Source organism: Gorilla gorilla, chromosome 2 (genome assembly GCF_029281585.2).
Source record: "Gorilla gorilla gorilla isolate KB3781 chromosome 2, NHGRI_mGorGor1-v2.1_pri, whole genome shotgun sequence".
In the NCBI taxonomy this organism is placed as follows: Eukaryota; Metazoa; Chordata; class Mammalia; order Primates; family Hominidae; genus Gorilla; species Gorilla gorilla.
This window is the reverse complement of record NC_086017.1, coordinates 52029914-52046690: the sequence shown is the minus strand read 5'-3', so window position 1 is coordinate 52046690 and position 16777 is coordinate 52029914. Positions and strand designations below refer to the sequence as shown.

The following is a 16777-nucleotide window of genomic DNA, read 5'->3' as shown; positions in this document are numbered from 1 at the left end:
AAGGTATATAAAAGCCATCTTAAAAGGACTACCATGCACGTACCATGCACTGTGTTGTGACAATTTGAATATCCAAAAGAGTATAGAGTTAATAACGGTTAGAAGAGACAAGGTGAGTCTGTAAAGGCCATGAATCTTCAATGACTATCAAAATGAAAAGGGCAACCAAGTGAACAGGGCAACTGATATACAAAGGAAGGGAGAATATATTAGGAAGTTATTTTTAATCCATTTTAGGAAGCAGCAGAGGTGGATGTGTATGACTGCTGTTTCTGCCACTAATACCTTTTATAAAACAGTGTACAAATATGTCTCTAAGTAGGATGGCTCTGAATAAGCCAACCCTACATGGAAGGAGGAAGCAAGTATCAAGAACAGAAAGGTCTGACGCTGTGGGCACAGACTATACTCAGGTAGGAGCAGGATCAGCCCCAGGGCTGTAAGGTGACGGATTGGCCAGAGGGCTCCAGAGGAGAGCTGACTGCCTACACTGGGGCCCCAAATTCCTAGAAAATAAAAGCTCAATAAAAGCTGCTAATGATAACAGTAACACACTAACAAAACTCGTACATGTTTTCAAACATGTTCCAGGTGAAGTGTGTCATTTGGATGGGACACCAGGTCACAACCACAAGTGGCCAAATATAAATAATCTGTCATTTCAGGAAAAGACATCAGGTTGAAGGCGGCCCCTCCAAAGATAATGTCCACCTGGAAGCTGTGAAGGTGTAAAAAAGGTCTTTGCAGGTGTAATTCATTTTCTTCTTTTTTTGTTTTGTTTTGTTTTTTAAGACAGAGTCTCACTCTGTCACCCAGGCTGGAGTGCAGTGGCGCAATCTCGGCTCCCTGCAACCTCCACTTCCCAGGTTTAAGTGATTCCCCTGCCTCAGCCTCCTGAGTAGCCGGGAGGCATGCGCCACCATGCCCGGCTAATTTTTTGTATTTTTGGTAGAGACAGGGTTTCGTCATGTTAGCCAGGCTGGTCTCGAACTCCTGACCTGAAGTGATCTGCTTGCCTCAGCCTCCCAAAGTGCTGGGATTACAGGCATGAGCCACCGTGCCCAGCCCTGCTGGTGTAATTCAGTTAAAAGTCTTGAGATGACATCACCCTGGATTGAGGTGGGTCCTAAATCCAATGACAAGTGTCCTCAGAGGAGAAGAGGAGAAAAGGCCCACAGAGGAGAGGGCAACGTGAAGACAGAGCAGAACCTGGAGAGATGCGGCCACAAACCTAGCAATGTCGAGGATGGCCGGCAGCCACCAGAAACTGCAAGAGGGGCAGGGAACAGATTCTCCCTCAGAGTGTCCAGAAGGAACCAACAGTACCAACACCTTGACTTTGAACCTCTGGCCTCCAGAGAACTGTGAGAGAATAAATTTCTATTGTCTTAAGCCACCAAGTTTGTGGTAATTTGTTACGGCAGCCCTAGGAATCTAACACAGCTGCTGAGATCGTATTTTCTTTAATATCTATTAAGATTACTAGATCACTGGAAAAATATAAAACAGATTCAGAAATTCACAAAGAAATGAATTAAACCCACAGTACTGATGCTTATATTAAGTGTGAGTATCAGGAGTTTTGTTGTCATTACTAGAACTACATGTTCTCTTTTGTGAGCATTTAAGAGACTCTAATAGATTTGGTCTGTGATCCAATTAAACATATTTGTAATCAAATTTAAATGTTTAAAAGAATTTAATAAAATTTCTAAGTTTGTACTTAGTTGTGTGAGTATATGAATATTTCAATTTATATAATATATTAAAAAGATGAATGAACACTAACAATTGAGCAATAAAGTATATAAATGATGCAGTTATGAGTTTGCCCGAGTGTCTCAGACCTCACAGATATTGCCGCATCCCACCTTCCCCCATGCCTCACAGGTGATCAGCACAGGCATGCCCAGGCCCCAGTGTGGCCATCTGAACAAAACAACTTCCCAATTCCTATGCATCCCCAGTGCTCCACCTTACTGCTAGCACACACAGCCCCCCAAGGTCCCAATTCCCCTCTGGAACCTGCTTCCAGACTCCAGAGCTTTCCTCCCTGTTGGTCAGGGCACCTGTATGCCGGGCCAGCCAAGAAGCCTACGGCAGAAGAGAGGAAGACCCGGAAGAGGCTTCCTAACCTTCCGTCCTTGAGGGGGCCATAGGACTCACATGAAAGACAGCCTTACAAGCAGGCCTTCCTTCCACTTGCTTCAGAAAATTAACTGAGCAGGGTGCTTCTTTCTGCAGAGTTCTCTTTCTGATCTTTATTTTATTCATTTATTCAGAGATGGAGTCTCACTCTGTCGCCCAGGCTGGAGTGCAGCGGTGCGATCTCGGCTCACTGCAACCTCCACCTCCCGGGTTCAAGCAATTCTCCTGCCTCACCCTCCCGAGTAGCTGGGACTACAGGCATGTGTCATCACGCGTGGCTAATTTTTGTATTTTTAGTAGAGACGGGGTTTCACCATCGAGCCAGAATGGTCTCGATCTCCTGACCTCGTGATCCGCCTGCCTCAGCCTCCCAAAATGCTGGGATTACAGGCATGAGCCACTGCGCCCAGCCTGATCTTTATTTTTTAAAATGTTGCCGCTGCCAGTCACTGAGCACCCACGGCAGAAGGCAGACTGCTAATGAACAGCTTGCTGTCAACTACCCCCTCCCAAACCATCTCCTCCTCATTTCAGGCACAGGCACCAACCCACCTCCAGGGGAAGGTGGGGGAACAAAGCTTGGCTTTTAGAGAACATATCCAAAAGCAGGGAGATGGCATTTGGCAGAGCACTGAGGAGCCAACGTGCATCCTGGCCTTGATGTAGTTCTCATTAAAATCAACCCTACCTCTGAGAAGGACAGAGAGAAGAAAAAGGGCGTGGGTGTGGTAGCATCAGTACACGGCCTGCATGGTTCTGAGTCTGCCTCCTGCCAGCCTGGGAGGCTGTATGGGAAATCTCACACCTATGTCCAGCAAGTCACGTAGCAGGTGCCACAGGCCTCAAAACACAAGTAAACCAGAAGCTCAAACGGCCCTGTATTCCATTCACGCCAAAACTCAGCTGAACCACAGTAGCCTGGGCCCATCACGGGAGGTGGAGTGTGAGCTGAGCTGTCATGTCAATTTCCCACCTGAGTCCGTTCCAGCTTTGTCTTAGATATGCTGAAATAACATGAAAAAGAAAAATCTGTACAGAATTGCTTGCCAGGCATTTTTCTTCTTAAAAAGAAAAAAATAAATACTCAACATTGGAATCTGGTTTGATGACAAAAAATGAAACCTGGCAGGTGACAGGTGACAAAGTAAGTAAGCCCAGGGACCATGAGGGTAGGTCTGCTGACCAGTATGAGTACCTGGCTGCAGTGCTCACCAGACACTGTGAAAGTCTCCTGGTGCTGTCGTGCACCCTGGTACAAGGCTGCCTTTGATTACTTCCCCAAGATGGGCACCCTCAATTCCACTCAGCACCTGAGACCCAGGCCCACACCTGGGTGGAGGCATCATGACTGCATTTGGCTAATGTACAGAAAGTGACTGTGCTCCAGGGTGTCTCTGCTTCTACCTTTGATCCTGCAGATGTCTGTGTCAACTAACAGTGGTGAAAAATGGGCCCAAGAAAGAGACCGCATACGTGAGCAGTAAGAGAAGAGAGAAGGCACAATTCTCAGGGCTCACTTAGGTCCTTGCCTGTAAACAAAATGGCCCCAGAGCTTTGGGATGGCAGAAAGGACACAGCCAGAGTACTTGGGCATTTACACAAGAGAAATTCTTGGTAACTACTTATAAATACATTATAATGTATACATCTTGCCATTAGCTTTGTTAGCAGATGATAATGAAAAGTTCCTGGCAATTAGATCCCCTTTCCAACTCAGCACAACCCCTACTCCACCCCAATAATTTATCCTTCCTTCCTTCATTCAACCCTGCCTCACCACACACACGTCTAGGTGACAACAGACTCTTTGATGTTCCAAGAGGTACCCCTCCTCCAAACACACACACGCACACACACACACACACACCCTATGCTTTCTTTTAGGTCACCACCTCATAAAATAATAAAATTATGACCACACTCCCCTTCAGAAGGTCACCACTGTGTGCTATTTATTCATTTAATTTGTATAGGTGTACTGCATTTTGTGGTGTCTGTACTTTTTTTTTTTTTTTTTAATAAATACAGAGCCTCACCATGTTCCCCAGGCTGGTCTCGAACTCCTGGATTCAGGCAATCCTCCCGCCTCAGCCCCCGGGAGTGCTGGGATTATAGCTGTGAGCCGCCACATCTGGCCAGTGTCTCTATTTTTGTTTCACTTAGGATTTTAATTAAAATGAAGGCAATCTTTGGAAAGTGGCAACAAATAAAACGATCTTGTTATTCTATACATGAGTTTTAAATCTTGTTTTGTTTTTATGGAAAAAGATAAGGAAGGAGAAAGCTTATTTTTTAAATTTAAAAATATGTCTTTGCATTTTCGCTTATTTAAGAAGCATTCATTAGGCACCTATTCAACACAAGGCCCTGGGAAGAGGATATTGGCCCATTCAAGCAGACATGGACTCTGCTCCATTAATTTACTCTCTGAAGATGAAAATTATTTTCGACGATTTGTAATCTACTAGAATTTAAGCCTTGTACATATCTATATCTTAACAAGAAAAGTCCTGTGTAATTTAAAACATGCTTAGAGAGTTAAGTGCATATGTCTATAGGGTTCTGAGAATACTTATAAGATGTTCCTACATTATCACCTGAAAGCAATTTAATAGCACTTGCATTTGAAAAAGAAAATCACACTACAATTTCTATAAAACAAAAATTAAAGGTCCCTATTCTCTTAATGCCTATTTTGCAATACACAGAAACTCAAATTAAGAAATGGTCATAAAACAAAAAACAATTTTAAAAAACTTCATCATGGGATACCATTAACTAGAGAGTGAAAATCTCTCAAAGAAACATTCAGAGAACCATAAAATATTTAATGCTGATTAATTTCCAGATAAGAAACCGAGTCCCAATGCAGTGACAAGTGATTTGCTCAAGGTCACATATTTAGTCGGTGGATGATGGAGAAATGGCCCTCTAACGCAGGACTGGTGGGTCTCCAACCACTTTCTCTCCTCTCAGAGGCACTTGGAAGAAGAAAAGCTTCACTATAAAGCAGCGTTACCCAACCCACACAGAGATATCAACTACTCCACAGGGATCAGGTGCATCTATCAATTCTAGCTAAACTCCACAAATAGCATACATTACTGCTTTCCCCCACAAAACTGCCCTTGGTACAAAGTTTGAGAAGTTGATCTCTTGATAACTTTGAGTTTAAGGGAAAAAACCCATCTTTCTTGAAATGATATGCCATATTCACGTAAACTTTAGTCATCACCTTCCTGACCATTACCTGTTCGTTATTTTCCAAACATTCACTAATGAATAACAACCTGCACAAACTAAGAAAGAGGTAAGACATCCCTCCTCAGGTATCGAATAAAAAAATCTTTAGGATGTGTTCAGGCTTCTTAAATAACCAAATTCAGTGTTTTCAGGCAAATTGCTTGTAAGTACTATCTGGCCTGATATCCGGAAGTAAAAGGGTATTCACCCATGTGTTATTTGGGGAAGAAGTAGAAATAGCTTGGATTCCTAATAATAGATGAATGGTCAAATATAAATGACAGAATATTAAGCAATGCTGAAAACTGTGTTTTTCAAGAAATTTAATGCCAAAGGAAATCATCAACATACAATATTTATTTAAAATGCATTATGTCCTTAAATAAATGTGTTGCAGAAAAAAAAATCTAGAAAAAAATCTCACAAAAAGTGAGTGGTGGTTACTATGTTAGTCATCTTTTTGTTTTTATTTTCAAATTACCTAAAATCAGCATACTTTTGTGATAGAAATATTATTTTGTCCAGGCATGGTAGCTCACGCCTGTAATCCCAGCACTTTGGGAGCCTCAGGCGGGTGGATCACCTGAGGTCAGGAGTTTGAGACCAGCCTGGCCAACAGGGTGAAACCCTGTCTTTACTAAAAGCACAAAAATTAGCCTGGTGTGGTGTCATGTGCCTGTAATCCCAGCTACTCGGGAGGCTGAGGCAGAAAAATCACTTGAACCTGGGAGGTGGAGATTGCAGTGAGCCAAGAACGTGCCACTGCACTCCAGCCTGGGCAACAGAGCCAGACTTCATCTCAAAAAAAAAAACAAAAAGAAAGAAAAGAAAAGAAATGTTATTTATTTATTTATTTATTTATTTATTTATTTATTTATTTATTTTTCTTTTGTATTGAAACAGAGTCTCACTCGATTGCCCAGGCTGGAATGCATTGGCATGATCACAGCTCACTACAGCCTCGAACTCCTGGCTTAAGTGACCCGCCCACCTTAGCCTCCTGAGTAGCTAGGACTACAGGTATGCACCGCCTGGGTAATTTTTAAATATTTTTTTATAGTGATGGGGATTTCCCTATGTTGCCCAGCTTGGTCTCAAATGCCTTGTCTCAAACAATCCTCCTGCCTAGGCCTCCCAAAGCACTGGGATTATAAGTGTGAGCCACAAAAATATTATTTTTAAAATCTAACTTCTTTTAAAGATCATTTGTGTTCATTACAAGGCCAGGTACCAAGAGTTGAAGAACAGGGTAGGTGCCACAATTCTCTAAAACAGTAACACACATGCCTGCTTCCTCACTCTGAAAATCAGAAATGGACCCTAACTCCCAATGCCATGTCATCACCAATGAAGTCACAGAATCTTCCTTAAACCCACCAAAAAAGTAAACCAAAGTACACAGAGGTTCCATGATTTCTTTATGATGATAGAGAAACAGGTTTCAGAACCAGGACTGAGGTACAAACTTAGCATCGATGGATTTAGGAGAACAGGGGAAGGCGCCTATGAGAATGGACAGGGTCATTGGTGAGGGCCTGGCGCATGTCCACCCCGAGTTTCTATGGAAGTCGGGCAGGTGGTAAGAACAGCTAGTGTGAGGATGACAAGCACACGTTCAGTTTCTATGACATTCTGGCAACATATTCAGGCAGTAGAGAGAAACATAGCCATCACCTGCAGAGAGGCAACAGCCAAAGCAAAGAAGATGTAGGCAAGAGGAGACCCCAAGCCAGAGCACTGACAGATGTCCACATCTAAGCACACCAAAAAGAAAAAGGGACTTAGCTAAAAACAAAGACAAAAAGCCAGGGATGACTAGTCAGAGGAGGAGGAGAGCTGGGATGTTCCCACACACAGTCCAATTCCACACAAACACAGGCCGAAAGTAAAACTCCCAGTGGGAAATACCCTGGATGAGACTTTTCATGTTTTTTTGGTTTTGTTTTTCTTTTTTTGTAGAGATGGGGTCTCATTTGGTGGCCAAGGATGGTCTCAAATGCCTGGCTTCAAGCAATCCTCCCATCTCGGCCACCCAAAGTGTTGGGATTACAGGTGTGAGCCACTGTGCCAAGACTTTTCATATTCAATCATCACCGTGGTATTCCCTCCAACAAGAGAGCTCAGAAGATGACATCTCATAAGGAGGTTCCTTGTCTTGGCTAGAGGTCAACAAGGAGTACCTGGAAATACAGAGACAGCAGCAGCACATTCCTCCTTCAGCTGTGCCAGGTACTGGGCTCCACCCTGTGTACAGAAGAGGGAACAAAACTAACATGATCTCTGCCCTCAAGGCACTCCCTATACAGCAGGGGACAGTAGGTGAAATGAGCATAACATGGTAGGTAGGTAAGGTAAGGGCGGGTTCTGAAGTTACAAACACTACCTGGCATGAAACACAAGAAGTGGAGAGGTTTTCCTAACTAATCCCTGCTTCTCCAATTCCTCTGACAAGCCTGCACTTGCCATGGCCCCCAAAAACCAGCCAGGCATGGTGGCTCCTGTCTGCAATTTCATAGCTTTGGGAAGGAAAGGCAGGAGGATTGCTTGAGGCCAGGAGTTCGAGGCTGCAGTAAGCTATAATTAATGCCACTGCACTCCAGCCTGGGTGACAGAGCAAGACTGTCTCTAAAGAAAAAAAAAAGGCCAGGTGCAGTGGCTCATGCCTGTAATCCCAGCACTGTGGGAGGCCGAGGTGGGCGGATCACGAGGTCAGGAGATCGAGACCATCCTGGCTAACACAGTGAAACCCCGTCTCTACTAAAAATACAAAAAAATTAGCCAGGCGTGCGCCTGTAGTCCCAGCTACTCAGGAGACTGAGGCAGGAGAATGGCGTGAACCCGGGAGGCAGAGCTTGCAGTGAGCCGAGATCACACCACTGCAATCTAGCCTGGGCAACAGAGCGAGACTCTGCCTCAGAAAAAAAAAAAAAAAGACCAGGCATGGTGGCTAATACCTGTAATCCCAGCACTTTGGGAGGCCAAGGCAGGTGGATCACTTGAGGCCAGGAGCGTGAGACAGCCGAGGCAACATGGTGAAACTTTGTCTCTACAAAACATTTAAAAACTAGCTGGGCATGGTGGCGTGCACCTGCAGTCCCAGCTACTCGGGAGGCTGAGACAGAAGGATCACTTGAGGCCAAGAGGTCGAGGCTGCAGTGAGCTGTGATTGCCACCACTGCACTCCAGCCTGGGCAACAGAGCAAGATTAAGGAAAGGTAAGGTAAGGTAAAAGGAAAGGAAAGGTAAGGAAGAAAGGAGGAGAGGGGAGGGAAGGGGAGAGGAGGGGAGGGGAGGGGGGAAGGGGAAGGGGAAAGAGAGGAAGGAAGGAAAGGCCCACAGCCTGCTGATACTGCCGACCAGCTGACCACTGTCTCATGTGCCTAGGCATCTGGGCTCTTGTGAATTGAGCATTTTCCCAGCGGAAAAATGGTCATGTATGTGTTCCCAACCTGTCTGTTCATGCCTGTTTTGCTTATTAATGTAATTATATCAATTTGTTTATTATTTCATCGATAGTATTAAAAGCATTCTTTTTAAAAAAATTTTTAGTCCATTTACATTGCTATAAAAAAGTGTTACATCTGTATAAACTAACTTTAATATCTTGAAACAAGGATTAAAAGGCCAATTCAATTTAGATAAAACAATTGTAATATATTTGAAAAATTGCTTAAACAAAAAGAGGATTATGTACTACAACAAATCTAGTGTCTATGTCCTGCAGCGCTCGTAAAGGTAAAGCATTTAGCACAACCCTGGCAAGTGGTAAGCACTCAGTAGATGTGAGTCATTATTATAATTATTGGTTATCTTTACATAAGCAAATAAAGATTGATGAAAGCTATGAAGGCAGGAAAAAGGCAACGGAAGTGGGGGATGCCACAGATGGGGTGGTCAAGGAAGGCTTGTCATGGACAGCACACTTCTGTTGAGAACCAAAGAACAGAAAAGAAGCTGGGCACAGCAGTATGCACCTGTAGTCCCAGCCTACCCAGAAGGCTGAAGCAGGAGGACCGCTGGAGCCCAGGAGTTCGAGGCCAGCCTAGGCAACATATCAAGACCCAGTCTCGAGAAATAATAAAAAGTTTAAAAACAAAACAAAAAAAGAAAAGGAAGAGGGGTAGCGAGGGAGCGGCATGATCCAAGGTCATGGGAGTTTGGTGCATTCGAGGGTCTGGAAGCACTGGTGGGGCTGCTATAGGGTAAGGAGAGGGTGGAACGAGGCTGGCTGGATAGAGCCAAGAGCCAGGTCACAGAGTCTCCGGAGAGCCCGCATTTTATCCAAAGGGCAATGGGAAACAAAGGAGCAGCATGACCCAGTTGGATTTCAAAAAAAGATAAGCCAGGCTGCTGGGTCCAAAGAGTACAGCAGAGAAGCAAGAGTGGAAGCTGGGAGAGCAGTTACAGCTGTCCAGGGATGAGATGGCAGTAGCTTCATCAAGGGTGGCAGCAGCCAGGTCGGAGAACAGGTCTGGGATATATCTAGAGGAAGAATTAACAGGGCCAGTGGATGGCCAGGAGGATACAGAAATGGGGTAAACCACATTGTATTTATTAAGACAAATGTGTGTGGAGGGGGGAACAATCCACTTTCCGCAATGGATGAGTTAATAATCTCAGTATGTGGGTACATGAGGCTGAGGGAGGAAGGGAAGGTCAGGGTGGGCATACATTTGGCAGTCACCAACATGTGGCTGGTATTACAGCCTTGGGAGAGAGGATATAGACAGAAGCAGGCTGGGCACGCCAACATTTAGAGGAGTACATCACAGTCACCTGAGGATCAATTAGAATGACTATGCCTGACAGTGGGGCCTGGGGAGGATATATAGTCAGCCCTCTGTATCCACCACGGATCAAAAATATTCAGGGGGAGAAAAACAATATAAAATAACAATACAAAATTTTAGGCTGGACATGGTGGCTCACTCCTATAATCCTAGCACTTTGTGAGGCTGAGGTGGGAGGAATGCTTGAGCCAAGGAGTTTGAGACCAGCCTGGGCAACATGGTGAAAACCCTGTCTCTACAAAAAAATATGAAAGTTAGTGAGGCATGGTGGCATGTGCCTGTAGTCCCAACTACTGGGGGGCTGAGGTGGGAGGATGGCTTGAGTCTGGGAGGTTGAGAATGCAGTGAGCCAAGATGGCACCAAGGCACTCACTCCATCCTGGGTGACAGGAGAAGACTGACTCAAAAAAAAAAAAATACACCAAACAAAAAAAAAAAAACAAAAAACATAGCATTTACAAGTAATCTAGACTTAGAGTATATGGAAAGATGTGTACAGGTTAAATGCAAATACTATGCCATTTCATATCAGGGACTTGAGCATCCATGGATTTTGGTATCTGCAGGGGATTGGTTCCAGGGCTGGTTTTTTCCTTTTTCTTTTTTTGAGGCAGAGTCTCGCTCTGTTGCCCAGGCTGGAGTGCAGTGGCACGATCTTGGCTCACTGCAACGTCTACCACCTAGGCTCAAGCAATCCTACCACCTCAGCCTCCTGAGTAGCTGGGACTACAAGGTGCATACCATCACACCCAGCTGTTTTTTTTTTTTTAATTTTTTGTAGAGATGGGGTTTCATCATGTTTCCCAGGCTGGTCTCGAACTTCTGGGCTCATATGATCTGCCTGCCTTGGCCTCCTAAAGTGATGGGATTACAGGCGTGAGCCACCACGCCTGGCCTAGGATTGTATTTTTTTTATTTTATTTATTTTTATTTGTTTGTTGTTCATTTTTGAGATGGAGTCTCACTCTGTCACCCAGGCTGGAGTGCAGTGGCACAATCTCGGCTCACTGCAACCTCTGCCTCCCGGGTTCAAGAGATTCTCCTGTCTCAGCCTCCCAAGTAGCTGGGATTACAGGTGCATGCCACCGTGCCTGGCTAATTTTTGTATTTTTAGTAGAGATGGAGTTTTCGCCATGTTAGCCAGGCTGGTCTCAAACTCCTGATCTCAGGTGATCCACCCACCTCAGCCTACCAAAGTGCTGGGATTACAGGCATGAGCCACAGCGCCTGGCAGACTATATTTTTTAAAGCCCTAGGTGCATCAGGGTTGACAGCCACTGATTTGGAAGCTCAGAGGAAGAGGAAAAAGAAAGAACTGGTGAACGAGGCTGGAAAGACTGTCCAGAGAGACAAAAGGGAACTCTGGGAGCAAGTGAGGCACTGGGAGCCAAGCCAGGAGAGTGCCCAGAAGGGAGCGACCACTGTGTTGGCCCTGCTCAAGGGTCAAACAGGATGAGGGGAGACAGGAGCCTCCAGGTACAGTGGTGGAGGTAGAGGGATTCCAGTTAAACCCCATGCCAGATACTCTGGGTCCTCATGCCTTATCTTGAGCAAATTCCCACTCTCCTGGGATGAGCCCTGCATGAGTAAAAAACATGAGGTTCATTGCCCCATAAAACCAACTGTATAAATGCTTGCTATGTCTGTGACCGTGTGGACACAAGTGAATGAGCAAAGGTGAAAATGGGGGTATAATAATATTACTGTAGGTTCTACTTTATGGACACAACTCTAGAGTGGTGAGGAGACCTCCACACAATTCCTGGCCCCACATACCCTGGCTGTGCAAGGCTTAGCAAGTCAATGCACCCCGCACCTCAGGGGCCCCATGTGAACAATGATGGTTCGACTAGATTAAAGGTCTTTGTTGTTGTTGTTTACTTTTAAGTTCAATTTTTAAACGTTAAAATGGCAAGGGGAGCTGGTTTAATATGCAGGTTCCCAGACCACCCTCCCTCCTCCCACATAAGCAAAGTAAGCAACTCGGGGTAGGATGGCACCGAAGGCCTCAAGAGCTGCCTGCATTGGTCCAACCCAGTGCAAAGTCCTTGGGTTAGGTCACAGAAAAAAATAAATAGTCCAGGAGATGTTTTTATCTCCTTAGTCAGAAAACCTGAGCTGAAATGCAAACAAGTCCTCAAAGGATTAGAGGTGAATACCAGTCACTCAGTAAATACTGTTGGCTAATTCCTTAATATTACTTTACAGTAAAAGCAAACGATGGAACGATATTTTGAAACTCTTATTTGCTTCATAACCTTCTCTTCTTAGGAAAAAGCCTCCTCCAGGTAAACTCAGGGAGGGTGGTCAGCAGATCATACGCAGGTGAGATATGGATTTTTTTTTCCCCTCAATCAATGCTCCTTAACCAAAAAGTTACATAGTACAGCCCCTGGAAGAAGGGACCAAAAACAGTTGCATAGCCACCTAAAGACCAATGCAGCAGCTTTCATGTCTGCTGTCTGCTGCGTATTATGTGACTACAAAAGTCTATAGCACACACTGTCATTTCCACCAGGGATTAGGGAAGTGTGACCTACAAGCCACAGGATGGAGGTGAAAATCACAGGGAAAAAAGAAACCTCATCTTCAAATTAAGCTGTTATCAAGCTAAGTGTCACTTGGGACAATGCCCTGAGCCATGAAAAAAAATGAATTTTGAATATGTTAGACATATATTTTATTTATTTATAAATAAATAAGCTACTGACAGATTTTGAAACTAAGGTTTTGATGGGGTTTTTGCTTTTTTTGTATTTCACCAGGTGAGTTTCATTCTTAAACAAGAAGTTTTCTTGTCCCCTTTGTAGCTAATCTGAGATACTGGGTAAGAGATGGAGTCAGACCAGACAAACTAGGTCTGACTCACCTTGCTAGGTATGTGACTTTCCCCTAACTTCCCTGAGCCTCGCCATCCTCATGTACAGAATGCAAGAGTATTAAATTCAGGCCACTCTGAGGATTACCCAGCACACTCCAAGTACCGTACGTTGACTATGCTTTCTCCCAAATGTCCCATCGTTGTGGGTATATTTGTTTTGTGGGTCATTTTAATTTTCTGTGTTTCTCAGACTCAGGAGTTACAAGTCCACCTGACTGGGAGAAGCACTAAAACTTCTCTGAAAAGGTCATTGTACCACCTGGCAAAGGTGGATGCCCAAAGCTTTCTCGCCTCTTCTTAGGAAGTCAAGTGAGGGCCAAATTTAAAAGGTAAAGCCGCGTTTCTCCACTCAGGGGGAGGATGTGCAGGAAGGGGCTGTGTCTGCTCTGATCTGCGTAGCAATGTGTAGCTGGCCCTCTTCTCTAGGATTTCTCACGTAGGGGAGCGTATCAGAACCCCAGCGCTCCTTATCCCCATGCCCGCCCACAACCGAGAACCTCTGCCCTAATCGATGCAGGCTACCTTGTCTTCTCACACACCTCAAAACTGATTCAACACACTGGTGAGTCACAGCATCTCCAGGGTTACACACGTGTAAACAAACACACGAAACCCAAAAAGGATACCATGCACACAGCAGGACTCTGAACCTGTGCCTTCTGGTGACCGCCCTGCCAGTTTGGCAAGGCTCACAGACCCTTTCCTCAGAAGAAAGCTTTGAAGACGTAAAATACAAAGGACTAAAAAGGAAAACAATTCCATCTAAAACTTGAAAAACTCTGGGATATTAACAACGACAAAAAAAGGCTGTGATATCTGGTAAGTGCTTCTTTATTGAAGAATAAAAGAAATAAAAGATCTAAATAAATAAAATAAGACAGAATTCCAGTGTATTCCACAACACTGAGCCTTCCACATGTCCATTTCACCTATAACAAAAACAGCTCTACCCAACTGTGACATGAAATAAAAGATCTATCAGCACATTTAACAACAAATGTAACTTCATGGCAGTGATGAACAAAGGCAGTTATTCAAAGTATCTGCTTCCACTGAAGCATGACCTGAAAATATCTGTGATTTCTACTGGTGACAATATCACAGGTCCTGCTAATACCACTGTGCCTATGTGTGTCTATGTTCATAACTAAAGGAAATGCTGCATTTCAGTTAGAAGTTAATAAAAATAAAAGTAATTTTTTTGCCCCTTTATAAGTGCATGGAACCCCTAAATTCTCTCTACAGACCCTTTAGGGGTGGCAGGACCTTAGTGAGAGAGCTCCGCTCTACAGGGTCCTGTATTTAAGAGTTAACACCTGATCGTTCAATTAACAGATATTTAGGAAATAGCTATGTTGCTCTAACTACAGGAACCACAGAAGAAGACACAGAATTAAGTTAAGGCTTGGAGGCAAGCACGCTCTAAGAACTTTCAGAATCTCCGCTCAATGTTTATTTTGGTTCTTCCAGTTTTATCATAAGTTGTGTTATCTACTACCAGGATTTCTCCTTTTTTCTTAACTGTATAACTAAAAACAAAGCAAACAAACAAAAAAGACACTCACTCTCTGTTCAAGTCTACTGTTTGTTTTTTTGTTTGTTTGTTTGTTTTGAGATGCAGTTTCGCTCTTGTTGCCCAGGTTGGAGTACAATGGCACGATCTCGGCTCACCACAACCTCCGCCTCCTAGGTTCAAATGATTCTCCTGCCTCAGCCTCCCAAGTAGCTGGGATTACAGGCATCTGCCACCATGCCTGGCTAATTTTTGTATTTTTAGTAGAGATGGGGTTTCTCCACGTTGGTCAGGCTGGTCTCAAACTCCCAACCTCAGGTGATTCACCCGCCTCGGCCTCCCAAAGAGCTGGGATTACAGGTGTGAGCCACCACGCCCGGCCTCAAGTCTACTGTTAAACAGATTTTAGAAACTGTGGCTCAGTGTCATGGAGTAAACACTGAGCCTTTCACACATCCATTTCACCTATAATAAAACCAGCCCTACCCAACTGTAGGCATTTTACAGGAACCAAATGAGGCAATTTGTGTGAATGTTCTCTGAAAATTGTGTGGTGTTGCCCATGGATGGTCTTCCAATTATACTGTAAATGTCAGTGATTAATCAAAGTGTGAATGGTGCCAAGTGCAGTGGCTCACACCTGATTTCCTAGCACTTTGGGAGGCTGAAGCAGGAGGATTGTTCGAGGCCTGGAGTTTGACACCAGCCTGGGCAACATAGGGAGACCCCATCTCTCCAAAAAAAATTAAAAATTAGCTGAGCGTGGTGGTACGTGGTACATACATGTAGTCCTAGCTACTCAGGAAGCTGAGGTGAGAGGGTTGCTTGAGACCAGGAAGTCAAAGCTGCAGTAAGCCATATGTGCACCACTGCACCCCAGCCTGGGCAACAGAGCAAAACCCTGTCTCAACAACAACAACAAAAAAAAAAGTGTATGAATGGGACCCAGGAGCCTCCTGTGAGAGAAATGGCCATGATAGGTACTGCAGAATCACAAGAAGGTCTCCTAAGGAAAGGTAAGTAACGCAGAGAGATTTCCCAAAAAATAATTCTGTTACAAACTCTACTATTCTCTTGTGAATTTTTTTGCAAATGTCTACGGTCTGAAAAAAGCAAATACAAAATCTACCAAGGAGGTTACTGTAGACTCAGTTTTCCATACGATACCACATATCTCCTTGGTGGTACAGACGTTGTGAATCAACAAAATGACTTGCTAAGAGCCTCCTATATGCTACAAGACATACTAGAAATTCTAAAGCTTTAACTTCAATATGAGTACAATTCTAACATGCTTCATATCTACCCTGGTGTGGATTATTCTGTTATTATCCATATTGAAACTGATTATCTGCAGTATTCACGAAGACTCTGTAGGGTTTATGGGTCAATGTAAGCAAAACCTTTTTCTTATTAATATCTAATAAAGAGAACTGAAAACATCCCTAGATACACCCTAAAGGAGAAACTTGCAGTACCAATTTGTTTATTACAAATAATCTCACAAATTCAAGAAAATTGGAGAGATCAGCCTGTATTAGTAAAAATAATTACAAGAAATCTTTAAAGATGCGACATAAGCTGGTTTTGAACCAAGTTATCTGCAGGTAGGAGGATTGCTATACTTTTTTTTAAGTGACACAGTGATACGCAGATATGTAAATTATTGGCTGCCATAAGTTTTTAAAGAGTGAAATTACTTCTACAAAGGCACATTTTGAACAAATATCAGAATCATAAAGTATTCATTTTTTAAATTATCCTTTTTTTCAAGTCTGCAATATCAAGTTTCACACCCTGGCCATGATGACCACACTGAAAACACTCACCTAGTTTACTGCTTATCCTACCAGGTATCAGCTCTGCAGCCCATCAGCATGACTGGTTTGCTGCTGCAGCGATATTTGGACTCTCCAAACATCCAGCTTAGTGAGCTTTCACACAACAGTTATCAGCCTTGGTACACACATTTTGCTATGTCACATAAATGAGAAGCCTGGATATTCCCAATATCTTTGGTTTTAAATTTAGACAAACTCCTTCCCAGTGAGTTTCTAAGGATTCGTATTTTTGGTAAGAAACAGAAATAGGAACATTTTCAAATTCTTCTGTACAGTCAAAAAAAAAAAAAAGTTGGCTCCCACCTATAATCCCAGCACTTTCGGAGGCCAAGGTGGGTGGCTTAAGGTCAGGAGTGCTCAG

At 43.8% G+C, this 16777-nt stretch overlaps 1 protein-coding gene across 10 annotated transcripts in view; it reads right to left on the bottom strand.

Annotated features, from left to right (window-relative positions):
* The window catches only part of TRAK1 (trafficking kinesin protein 1), a 211902-nt gene that overhangs the window by 82700 nt on the left and 112425 nt on the right, over nt 1-16777 (bottom strand). The window lies entirely within an intron of this gene.